Source organism: Manis pentadactyla, chromosome 12 (assembly GCF_030020395.1).
Source record: "Manis pentadactyla isolate mManPen7 chromosome 12, mManPen7.hap1, whole genome shotgun sequence".
In the NCBI taxonomy this organism is placed as follows: Eukaryota; Metazoa; Chordata; class Mammalia; order Pholidota; family Manidae; genus Manis; species Manis pentadactyla.
In genome coordinates, this window is record NC_080030.1 from 14,988,602 (window position 1) to 15,001,307 (window position 12,706).

A 12,706-nucleotide genomic window follows, 5' to 3' on the forward strand; every position below is an offset into this window, starting at 1 on the left:
TATTGGTCTATTATTTTTTTTTTTGGTGGGGTCTTTGCCTGGTTTTGGTATTAGGGTGATGTTGGCTTCATAGAATGAGTTTGGGAGTATTCCCTCCTCTTCTATTTTTTGGAAAACTTTAAGGAGAATGGATATTATGTCTTCTATCTCTGTCTGATAAAATTTCGAGGTAAATCCGTCTGGCCCGGAGGTTTTGTTCTTGGGTAGTTTTGTGATTACTGCTTCAATTTCTTTGCTTATAATTGGTTTGTTTAACGTTTGTGTTTCTTCCTTGGTCAGTCTTGGAAGGTTGTATTTTTCTAGGAAGTTGTCCATTTCTTCTAGGTTTTCCACCTTGTTGGCATATAGGTTTTCATAGTAGACTTTAATAATTCTTTGTATTTCTGTGGAGTCTGTCGTGAATTTTCCGTTCTCATTTCTGATTCTGTTGATGTGTGTTGAGTCTCTTTTTCTCATAATAAGTTTGGCTATAGGCTTATCTATTTTTTTTATTTCCTCAAGGAACCAGCTCTTGGTTTCATTGATTTTTTTCTATTGTTTCACTCTTCTCAATTTTGTTTATTTCTTCTCTGATCTTTATTATGTCCCTCCGTCTGCTGACTTTAGGCCTCATTTTTTCTTCTTTTTCCTGTTTGGATAATTGTGATATTAGACTGTTCATTTGGGATTGTTCTACCTTCTTCAAGTGTGCCTGGATCCCTATATACTTTCCTCTTAAGACTGCTTTCGCTGCGTCCCACAGAAGTTGGGGCTTTGTGTTGTTGTTGTAATTTGTTTCCAGGTTTTCCTTGATCTCTATTTTGTTTTGTTTGTTGATCTTTTGATTATTTAGGAGCATGTTGTTAAGCCTCCATGTGTTTGTGAACCTTTTTGTTTTCTTTGTACAATTTATTTCTAGTTTTATACCTTTGCAGTCTGAAAAGTTGGTTGGTAGAATTTCAATCTTTTGGAATTTACTGGGGCTGTTCTTGTGAGCTAGTATGTGGTCTATTCTGGAGAATGTTCCATGTGCACTTGAGAAGAATGTATATCCTGTTGCTTTTGGATGTAGAGTTCTATAGATGTCTATTAGGTCCATCTGTTCTAGTGTGTTGTGCAGTGCCTCCATGTCCTTACTTATTTTCTGCCCAGTGATCTATTGTTTGGGGTGAGTGGCTTGTTGAAGTCTCCTAAAATAAATGCATTGCATTCTATTTCCCCCTTTAGTTCTGTCAGTATTTGTTTCACATATGTTGGTGCTCCTGTGTTGGGTACATATATATATTTAGAATGGTTATATCCTCTTGTCGGACTGAGCCCTTTATCATTATGTAATATCCTTCTTTATCTCTTGTTAATTTCTTTGTTTTGAAGTCTATTTTATCCGATACTAGTACTGCAACCCCTGCTTTGTTCTGTCTGTTGTTTTCCTGAAATATGTTTTTCCATCCCTTACTTTTAGTCTGTGCATATCTTTGGGTTTGAGGTGAGTTTCTTGTAAGCAGCATATAGATGTGTCTTGCTTTATTATCCATTCTATTACTCTGTGTCTTTTGATTGGTGTATTCAGTCCATTTACATTTAGGGCGACTATTGAAAGATATATACTTATTGCCATTGCAGGCTTTAGATTCGTGGTTACCAAAGGTTCAAGGTTAGCTTCTTTAGTATCTTACTGCCTAACTTAGCCCCCTTATTGAGCTGTTATATAGACTGTCTGCAGATTCTTTTCTTCTCTCCCTTCTTTTTCCTCCTCCTCCATTCTTTATATGTTGGTTGTTTTATTCTGTGCTCTTTTGTGTTTCCCTTAACTGGTTTTAGTGGCTAGTTGATTTTGTTTTTGCCTTTAGTTAGTATTTGGTTGGTTTGCTTTCTTTGCTGTGATTTTATTTTCTCTGTTGACATCTTTTTAGTATTAGGAGTTCTCCCGTCTAGAACAGTCCCTCTATAATACCCTGTAGAGGTGGTTTGTGGGAGGCAAGTTCCCTCAACTTTTGCTTGTCTGGGAATTGTATAATCCCTCCTTCATATTTAAATGATAATCGTGCTGGTTACAGTATCCTTGGTTCAAGGCCCTTCTGTTTCATTACATTAAATATATCATGCCATTCTCTTCTGGCCTGTAAGGTTTCTGTTGAGAAGTCTGATGATAGTCTGATGGGTTTTCCTTTACAGATGACCTTTTTCTCTCTGGATGCCTTTAAAATTCTTTCCTTGTCCTTGATCTTTGCCTTTTTAATTATTATGTGTCTTGGTGTTGTCCTCCTTGGGTCCTGTCTGTTGGGATTTCTGTGTATTTCCATGGTCTCTTCGAATATTTCCTCCCCCAGTTTGGGAAAGTTTTCAGCAATTATTTCTTCAAAGACACTTTGTACCCCTTTTTCTCTCTCTTCTTCTTCTGGTACCCCTATAATACGGATATTGTTCCTTTTGGATCGGTCACACAGTTCTCTTAATATTGTTTCATTCCTGGAGATCCTTTTATCTCTCTCTGTGTCAGCTTCTATGCATTCCTGTTCTCTGGTTTCTGTTCCATCAATGGCCTCTTTCATCTTATCCATTCTGCTTATAAATCCTTCAAGAGGTTGTTTCACTTCTGTAATCTCCTTCTGGCTGTCTGTAATCTCCCTCTGGAGTTCATCCTACAGCTCTTGTATATTTCTCTGCATCTCCTTCAGCATGTTTATCATTTTTTATTTTGAATTCTTTTTCTGGAAGACTGGTTAGGTCTGTCTCCTTTTCAGGTGTTGTCTCTGTTATCTTGGTCTGCCTAAAATTTTGCCTTTTCGTAGTGATAGAGATAGTTTGCAGAGCTTGCACAAGTGACAGTTGGAAGAACTTCCCTTCTTGTTTGTTTGTGGCCTTCCTCTCCTGGGAGAACAGCGACCTCTAGTGGCTTGTGCTGGGCAGCTGTGCGCAGACGGGTCTTCTGATTCTTGCCTGGCCAGTATGGAGTTTATCTCCGCTGTTGCTGTGGGCGTGGTCTGCCTCAGACTGCTGAGCCGATATGGTGGAGCCATGTTGTAGGGTGAATGGCCAGGAGGCCATTTATCTCCGTGAGGGGCCTCCATGCTCCCTGTTGCCCATGGGGTTAGAGTGCCCAGAGTTCCCAGATTCCCTGCTGCTTGGCTAAATGACCCAGGATACTTCCGTGCAGCGGTGGGGTCCCTGTCCCTTTAAGACTTCCAAAAAGCCCTCACTTTTCTTTTTCCCCATGGCGCTGTCTGCGGGGTCCTGCTCACAGTTCTTACTGTCCTGTTTCCCTAGTATCTATGACCCCATGCATGCACTGTGTCTGAAGTCCGGTGCGGATGGCTTGGGCTGGCTATTTAGCAGTCCTGGGCTGCCTGTCCCTCCCCGTTCTGACTCCTCTCCTCAAACCCAGATCTGAGGTGTGGGATGCTTTGGTCCCGCCGGGCCGGGGCTTGTATCTTAACCCCTTTGTGAGGCACTGGGTTCTCACAGGTGCGGATGTGGTCTGGATGTTGTCCTGTGTCTTCTGGTCTCTCTTTTAGGAAGAGTTGTCTTTGTTGTATTTTCAAAAATACATATGGTTTTGGGAGGAGATTACTGCTCCTCTTCTCACTCCACCATCTTGGCTCCCTGCAGCAATGTTTTTCAGATCACAGTAGATAGCATATCATTCTGGCCAAAGGATTCCATCACTCAGCTGTAAAGAAATCAACATGGCAGGAAATGTATGAATGTAATGGAAATGGTCAAAATTATAATTATCATAATGATGTTTTTATTTTACAATGGGTGGGATCAATTCATGAGTTTGAGAAATTTGAATCATTCATCCGTTCGTCAACAGGCAAGAAGCCACAATGGATGGGAGCTCTATGGCTATGAGCAATGCAATAAAGACTTCAGTGAACCGTCATGCCTTAAGACACCGAGGAGCACTCAAAATGGTGAGAACACATATAATTATAAGTGTGGAGAAAACTTCCTTTCTCTGAAGAAGAAAACCTGTATTGGAAAGAACCTTTCTGCTTTAAATCAGTAGGGAAAAATTGTCAGCTTGACTCCAAATATTGTATGCTGGGAAACTAGCACTCAAGAGAAACACTTTGAAAGCACTGGCGGGGGGAATGCCTTTGATAATGAGTTTTACTGTCAGAAGCAAATGATAACTCACCCTGCAGAAGAACTCTGAGAACAACAGGAATGTGGGAGAGCTTCTGTCCACTCCTCAAGACTTGTTTTGCATGTACAAACTCACACTGCTAATAAATGTAACAAATGTAAGGAATGTGGGAAGATTTTCTGATATTCTTCATACCTGAAAGTTCACATGTGAATCCATACTGTTGCGAAACCCTGTGTATGTAAGGAATGGGGAAAAGCCGTCACTGTTTCCTCAAGCCTAATTAAACATGTAAGAATTCATATTGGAGAGAAACTGTCCTGAACTTCCTGAGGTATAATGTGTCTTTTCCCAGATAGCCAGGCCAGAGCAGTCTAGTGGCTACACTTTGCAGGTTACTACCTGGCCAAAAGTGGATCAACAGGATTCACACTTAATCCTCCTCTAACCACCTGTGTTTTCTTGTTGGATAGATGTAGGCATACATTTTGAAGATATTGACCACTTCATTGTGTACAGCACTCAGTGAATGCGAGAAAGCCTTCAGTTCTTCTCATTTTAGTACTCACATAATAAATCATACTGGAGAGAGGCCCTTTGGATGTAAGGAATGCCGAAATCCTTTAGATGTAAGGAATGTGGAAAAGGCTTAATGTATTCCTTCCCGCTTAATATTCTCATGCAAAACCACACTAAAGGAAAACCCTATAAATGCAATGAATGTGGGAAAGCCTTCAACTGGCACTCAAGCTTTACTAAACATAAACTATTTCACAGTGGAGGGAAACCATATGAATGTACAGTATGTGAAAAATCTTTTACTGTTTCCTCAAGCATAACACAACATACAAGAATTCACACTGGAGAGAAACGCTATAAATGTAAGCACTGTGGGAAAGCCTTCACTTTTCCTCAATAATAAGTAAAGATATAGGAATTCATACTGGAGAGAAACCATATAAATGTGAGGAATGTGGCAAAGCCTTCACTCAGGGCTCAGACCTTTCAAGACATGTAAGAACTCACAGAGAGTAATCCAGATTGTAAACAGTGTGTGAATTCCTTCAGTTATACCAATTCATTTTAGATACATGAAAATATAACCCTGTAGGGAAAGTCTGTAAATGGTAAGAGTGTGACAAAACGTTTAATTCTCCAAGATCCTTTCAGTGTGATGAAAAAACACCCTGGAGAGAAGTCCTGGCAATGTAAGGAATGTGGCAAAACCCTAAGTAATACCTATTCACTTTGAAACCTGCAAGGACTGCACTGGAGAGATGGTTTATAAATGTAGGAAATGTGGGAAATCCATCAGTGTCACAGCCCAGAGTGTTAGGTCACAGAGAAGCTATAGTAGTCAGAAATATGGGAAGCCCTTTACTATTTCATTAGTGAAATAAGTTTCATAAATGTGGAGATCTATAGTACAGAAATCCATGATGCAATATGTGGCAAAGCAATACTTGTAGTTACCTTTACTGTTTGCTTCTCATCTCACTGTGAAAGAAAACTTTATGAATGTAAGAAGTGTGGCAGAGCCGTCTTTATTTTCTATTTGATTGTTCTTCATCCTCAAACATGGGGTGATTCTTAGTTAAGAGAAACTGAATTTAGGAAATATGGGCAATGATACCAAATATAAATCCCTGGATTTGCTGAGACAGGCATAGCATTCTGGGTGGCCCTGTAGATACATTTTGAATATTTGTCATTCTGTCCTGAACTTCCTGAGGTATAATGTGTCTTTTCCCAGATAGCCAGGCCAGACCAGTCTAGTGGCTACACTTTGCAGGTACTACCTGGCCAAAAGTGGATCAACAGGATTCACACTTAATCCTCCTCTAACCGCCTGTGTTGTCTCGTTGGATTGATGTGGGCATACATTTTGAAGACATTGACCACTTCACTGTGTACAGCACTCACTGAATTCATTTACAATGAGGTGTACCAAAGTGTGGGATATACATCTCTGAATTTTGTAAAATTACCTTGTCCTTTTAACCACAAGGCATGCATGATAAGGGAGAGAATAATACAAATGTTTTTTCACCCATCAACCCAACATGACAGACTGGTAAAACAGGTATATTTGTAAGGGTCAAGCAACATGTGTTGCTGGTTATATGACTTGCTTTTTGTATTTGTCATTCCTTCCTTTGCTGTAAAAACACACTTGTGTGAATAGAGCTGTTCCTGATAATCTGCTAGGCTTGATAATCTACTGGCTGTTCCTGAGTGTGAACTCTAGATGCAGACCCATCAGCACAACTTCATTTCATCTGCAATGGTGAAAGTTCACAAAGTTCTGATGCTCAGTCAGGCTTGGATTATGTCAGGTATGGCCATCAGTCCTGAAGCTACTTGATGACAGTTTCTTGAGGCTTAATCAAACTAATGATAATCCAAATCAAATTCACAATAAATTGTATTCAGGAATTATCTGTGCACCTTTGTGTTACAGACTTGTATGTGTGGAGTATGTCATGTGGCTACCTTTGGGTATGTATATTTTAGCCTATTGGTTACCCTCTAATTACTGGCAATGATGCCAGGGATCAGATCTGTCTCAACCTTTGGTGTGTGTTGGGGGGGTCATAGATTGGCTTTAGATGAGATCATAATTGTCTGAAATAAACCTATGGTTCCTACCAGAATTAGTCTCCAGTTGCCCGAGTCTGAGACGTGGTAGCATTTCAGGTCACTATTGTGGCATGGCCTCATTCTGCAGCTTGGATTCCTAGTGATATTGTCATCAATAAGTGCCGCACAAGATAAATTAAGTTTATTTGATCCCAGCTTTTGTTGTTCTGTGGCTGAAAAAGTGGTATGCTTACGTGAAAATTCCTCAAAAGATAAGATGATATGTGACATTCAACACAGAAATTGAGAACTTTTAAGTGAAAAGAACGCATTGATAAAAGAGTGTTGGATTTTGTTTATATGAAATGTCTAGAAAATGCAAATGTATAGAGACAGTAGATTTGTAGTTGCCTGGATATCTGAAGTAAATGGGTTTGAAAGCCCCAGGCTGCATTTGAGTTAATGAACAGGTTATAAAATTGTGATGATTTATACAAGTCTATATACTAATCCACATTGAATCGTATAGACTTAACTGGGCAAATTGTATGGTATGCAGATTGAATGCAATAAAGCTGTTCGAAGAAACAAACAAAAGAGAAACTTCTGATAGTGCCTATGTCAATTATGAGCATTAACAATTTAATGTGTAGCATACATCTAGCATGTTAAGATCCACAAAGATTAGCTATATTTTTACCACTAAATATTAAAACAACATAAAAATAATCAAAGGGTGTGATGTGGGCATAAGCACATATATTACCAGACAGAACATAGATATTGAGAGAGGTTTGTGTAAGAATTTACTGTTTAATAAAGGTGGAATTTCAAATGAATAGACCAAGGACAATTTATCAGTAGTACAAATGTTTGCCTTTTTTTGGAAGAAAAAATATTGGATCCACTGTTCCACACCACATGCCATAATACCATCAGTGACACTTAAAGATTTAAGTGTCTTTAGATGTGTTAAATTTAAGAATAGTATAATGAAATCTGTATGTAATCTAAGTTTTTAAGATTCTTTTTCAGGCAAAGCTAGAAACCCAGAGATATTTTTAAAAAAACACATTGTTTTGACTACATAAGAATCTAGTATTTTGTACAGCAATGTATGAAATATTGACATGTCAAAAGTTATTTGAATAGATGCATAAAATATACTTGAAAATGCACAGGAACAATTTTTGATAAAAGCTGTAAGTAAATGAGGATTGTAAAAGATCTTTATTGACTCCACTACAGCCACTCACTGAAATCCACAGTAAACAAGATAAACTGAGAAAGTTTAAAACCATTCCTGAATAAGTGAGCAATGTGGGCTATCAGTCCTATTTCACAACAGTGTTGGAAGACCTGGACTGTATGGTGCTATCATAAAAATTAGAGCAAGTTCTGATTTGAAGAAGAAAAATATATGCAGAAAATTTCTTTACATTAAAAATGCAAGTCAGTAGAGTTTAGCAAGTTGTCCAATATAAGTAAGGGAAGGTAAAAGAGCTAAAGATGGGTTTGACTGAATGGAGGAAATAGCCTATTTTATGAATGTGAGGTCTTATCAATATGGGATAATCACTGTAAAGTTTCTAGGAGAAGGAAGCAAGTAGAAAAGCTTTTGATGAGCATCCCACCTCCAACCTTGCCCCCTGAGCTGTGTTTATACCTCCTTTCTCCCCGTAGTCCTGCCCAAAGGACAAAGTTCTTAAGGAAATAACTCAATTTTATTGCATCATTTTCTGCTACTTCATCATTTTATTGTACTTATATATGCATAGTAAAATCTATGATGTTAAACATGTTTAGGTGTACAGTTCTAGTCACTTGGCATTAAGTACATTCACATTATTGTGCAGCCATCACCACCACCATTTCCAAAACATTTCATTTTTCTCAATTGAAACTGAACCCTTTTAAACAGTCACTCACCATTCCTCTCTTCTTCCAGCCCCAGCCAATCACGCATTTAGAAAAGTAGGTCCCAGATAAAAGAACACATTTCTAAAGTGTTGTGAGGAGGTGAAAAGGAAAATACAACTTATCACAGAATTTATGGGATCAGCTAAGTGGAAAGTTGTATCACCAAACGTATATGAGGGAAGTAAAATAATTACCTAAAGCTTCCAGTTTGGGAAACTAGAAACTAGAAAAGAAGAGCTATATAAACTCAAATCAAGCAGAAGAAAAAATAGTAATAAAAATTAGAGCAAGAATCAATTAAATGAAAACAGAACAGAGAAAATCAACAAAAACAAAAACTGGTTCTTTGTAAAAATCAATAAAATAGATAAAACTCTAGCCAGCTCTCCCAAGAAGAAATGAGGAAAGACACAGATCCTTAATATCTCTAATGAAATGGCGGCCATTGCTTCTGAGCCCCGACATTAAAAGGATAATAAGTGAATATTATAAGTAACACACTATGATACAAATTTCATAATTTAAATGAAATGGACAATTCTCAAAAAGATCCGATCTGCGAAAAGCCACACAAGAACAGACAGATAATCTGAGTAAGTCATTATTATTATTAAAGAAACTGAGTTGATGACATTCCAAAAAGAAAGCACCAGGGCAGGACAGTTCCACTGGGAAATTCTAACAAACATGTAAGGATGAAACACCAATTCTCTGCAATCCCTGCCTGAAAACAGAAGCAGAGCAAACACTGCCTCACTCACATTATGACGCCAGCATTGCCCTAGTATCAAAACCAGACAAAAAGACAAAAACTACAGACCGATATCTCTCATGAAAGTAGATGTAAAAATCCCTCAAGAAAAAGTTTAGCAAATCAAATCCATGTATAAAAAGAACCATATACCAGTGAAAATGGTGCACTCACTGTGTCACTGTGTGCCCTGCCCAGTCCAGCTCCTGACTGGACCAGTGAGACCAGAGGTGTCAGCACGGAATAAATAAGCTTAGTTGAAAAAAAAGTATTTGTTTAATTTATTCACTCCAGACATGCAAGGCTGGTTCAACATTCAAAAATTAATTGACATAATCCATCAGACCAACAGGCTAAAGAAGAAAAATCTTATGATCATATCAACAGATGCAGAAAAAGAAAAAAATGCGTTGACAAAATCTTACATCCAAGGGTTACTAATAACTCAGAAAACGAACAATCCAATTTAAAAATGGGATAAATATGGATAGACACCCCACCAAAGATGATAGTCAGATGGTAAATAAGCATATGAAAAGATGCTCAACATTTCCATCAGGGAGGTACAAATTAAAAAAACAGAGACATGCACTTCTATTAGAATGGTTAAAATGTAAAAATCTGACTATCAAATGCTGGTAAGGATGTGGAGCAACAGGAATCTCATTGCTGGTGGGAATGCAAAATGGGACAGACACTTCTATAAGGCTTTGGCATCTCACTATAAGGCCCAACATCGCCGTACCATCTGGTCGTGCAGCAGTGATCCAAATGACTCAAAAACTATGTCCACAGGTAACCTTTACAGAAATATTTGTAGTAGATTTATTTAAAGCTCTCAAAAACTAGAAGCAATCCAAATGTCCTTCAAAGTTGAATTGGCAAACGAACTGCTATGTCTGCAAACTGGGATATTATTTGGTAATGAAAAGAAAACAAGCCATCAAGCCACATAAAAACTGGGGTTGGGGGGAAAAGTAGGTCCCATCTGGTGCTGACTACTGTCAATCAGCCTGGTATGCAATGGAGACAGAAATAGGATCCCGTGGAATGTGGCAGAAATGCTGACATCTCCTTCTCCACCCTTCACTGCAGACTCAATCCTATCAATAATCTTTTCAAAAAATGAGCTAGATTCTGAATACATTCCATAAGTGTGTACCTACCATTCCTGGTGGCATCTCCAGAGAGCACCCTCCTCCAAACACAAACCATGTGAGAGAACAAGTCTCACTCTATTGTGTTCATATATACATTTTAGGACTTAGGGGAACATGGTAAGTCTTCAATGATGGGAAATAAATGTCCAAAAACCAGGAAAGGAGAGAGGGAAGAATGGAAGGAGGAGAGAAAGAAGGCAAAGGGGAAGTGGTATCTCAGCATTATCCTCTGCAATATGTTCCTCTGACTCACCTGAACAAATGCTTTCAAATCTAGATCCAACCCTTCAAGTTGAAAATAAAATCACTGTTTTCATGAAAACTATGAGAGAAAAGTTATGAGGATATCAGGTTTTGGGGTTAAAGTCTATACAAATTCAATCTCTTTCTCTGAAGAATGAGGTAAATGAGAGAAAGCATCGCAAAAAATATGGTCAGGAATACATGAAGTTAAACATTGTAAACATGAGCATCCTTGATATGCACCTTAGTTATGCTGATTGTGTGATTTTCATTCAATTTCTTCCAGGAAAAAACCAACACACAACCAAACTAAGGTGAAGAATATGAACATGTGAGGATAACTTATGGGGAAACCGTGTCAGCACTTGAGAGAAGTGCTTCACCCCTAACGCTGGAAGTCTCAGGAATGGCGGTCAGAAAGCTGACCAGGGCTAGAGCTTTAGGGGCTGTAAGGAGCGCGAAGAGTAAACAATTATGGAGTTGTTAAGAAGAAGGTAATATAAGAAATGGAAGTAGTGAGGAGCATCATTTAGGAAGGTAAAGATTCAGGATATTGAAATTTGTGGTTGTGCCTCTGGGGCCCAAAGTGTCTGCTCAGTTCTGAGGCCAATGACCCATCCTGACAAGAGGCTGTTTAGCTGAGGAGCCTTCCCAGAGCCCCCTTCACATCCCTGCTCCGCAGGCTGTAGATGAAGGGGTTCAGCATGGGGGTGACCACCGTGTACATCACTGAGGCAGTCGAGCTCCTCTGGGGAATGGGTCACAGCAGCGCTGAGGTAGATGCCCAGGCCTGTCCCATAGAACAAGGAGACCACAGACAGGTGAGACCCACAGGTGGAAAATGCTTTACACCTGCCCTCAGTGGAGGCCATCCTCGCTATGGTGGAGACGATCTGAGAGTAAGAGAACAGGACTCCGGTGAGAGGAAACACACCCAGCAGAGCCGTGGCCACATACAAGGCGATGTCATTGATGAGGGCGTCAGAGCAGGCCGCCGTGAGAACCTGCCCCAGCTCACAGAAGAAGTGCGGGATCTCAGTGCCTGCACAGAAGGTCAGCCGCAGCATCAGTAGAGTATGAAGCAGGGAGACCCAGGAAACGGTGAACCAACACGCAAGGACCAGGAGCCCACAGAGCCGGGGTTTCATGATGTCCGTGTAGTGTAGGGGGCGGCACATGGCCATGTACCGGTCATAGGCCATCACGGTCAGGAGGAAGTCATCTAGCCCCGCAAAAACCATAAAGAAATACTCCTGCGTGAGGCAGCCTATGTAGGAGATGTCTTTTTTCTGTGTCTGGATGTTCACCAGCATCTTGTGGAAAGTGGTGGAGGTGAAGCAGATGTCCACACAGGACAGGTGGGACAGGAAGAAGTACATGGGGGTGTGTAGGTGGGGGTCGGAGCCGATGGCCAGGATGATGAGCAGGTTCCCCAGGATGGTGACCAGGTATATAGACAGGAAGAGGCCAAAGAGGACAGGCTGCAGTGCCGGATCCTCTGAGAGGCCCAGGAGGAGGAATTGGGGTACTTCTGTGCTGTTTCCTGCTGCCATGCGGGTGGGGTGTCTGCTCGGAAAGGAGGGAAAGACAAAGTTCAGTGAACAGCCCGTGGGCACCTCGGGAACCTTCAGCCTAGGTGACCACCTGCACATGGACATCCTCCACCCTCTATTGGTCCAAGTGCCAGTGATTCACTCAGTCAAATTGTAGCCTGGTTTCATTTTTAAGGTAATTATTTATCCTTTTCAAAACATAGCAAAGATTGCATTTTATCTCACTGGTTGTAATTGTATTTGAAGGTATCGATGAAGCCAATTTTGTCTATGGCATGTCCGTTCCAAAATAACTGGAGACATTTAATGTCTGTCCTTTGATAATCTCCATACTTCCTTCATTTAAACAGCTCTATTATGCTTCCTAAAAAGTGCATTCCCAAACAACCTTTATCCATGACTGGATGCTTCCTGCAGATGTGACATG

At 40.0% G+C, this 12,706-nt stretch overlaps 1 pseudogene; it reads right to left on the reverse strand.

Moving 5' to 3' along the window:
• Positions 1-11,360: 11,360 nt before the first annotated feature.
• On the reverse strand, positions 11,361-12,279 carry LOC130680078 (olfactory receptor 7D4-like; annotated as a pseudogene).
• Positions 12,280-12,706: the final 427 nt, after the last annotated feature.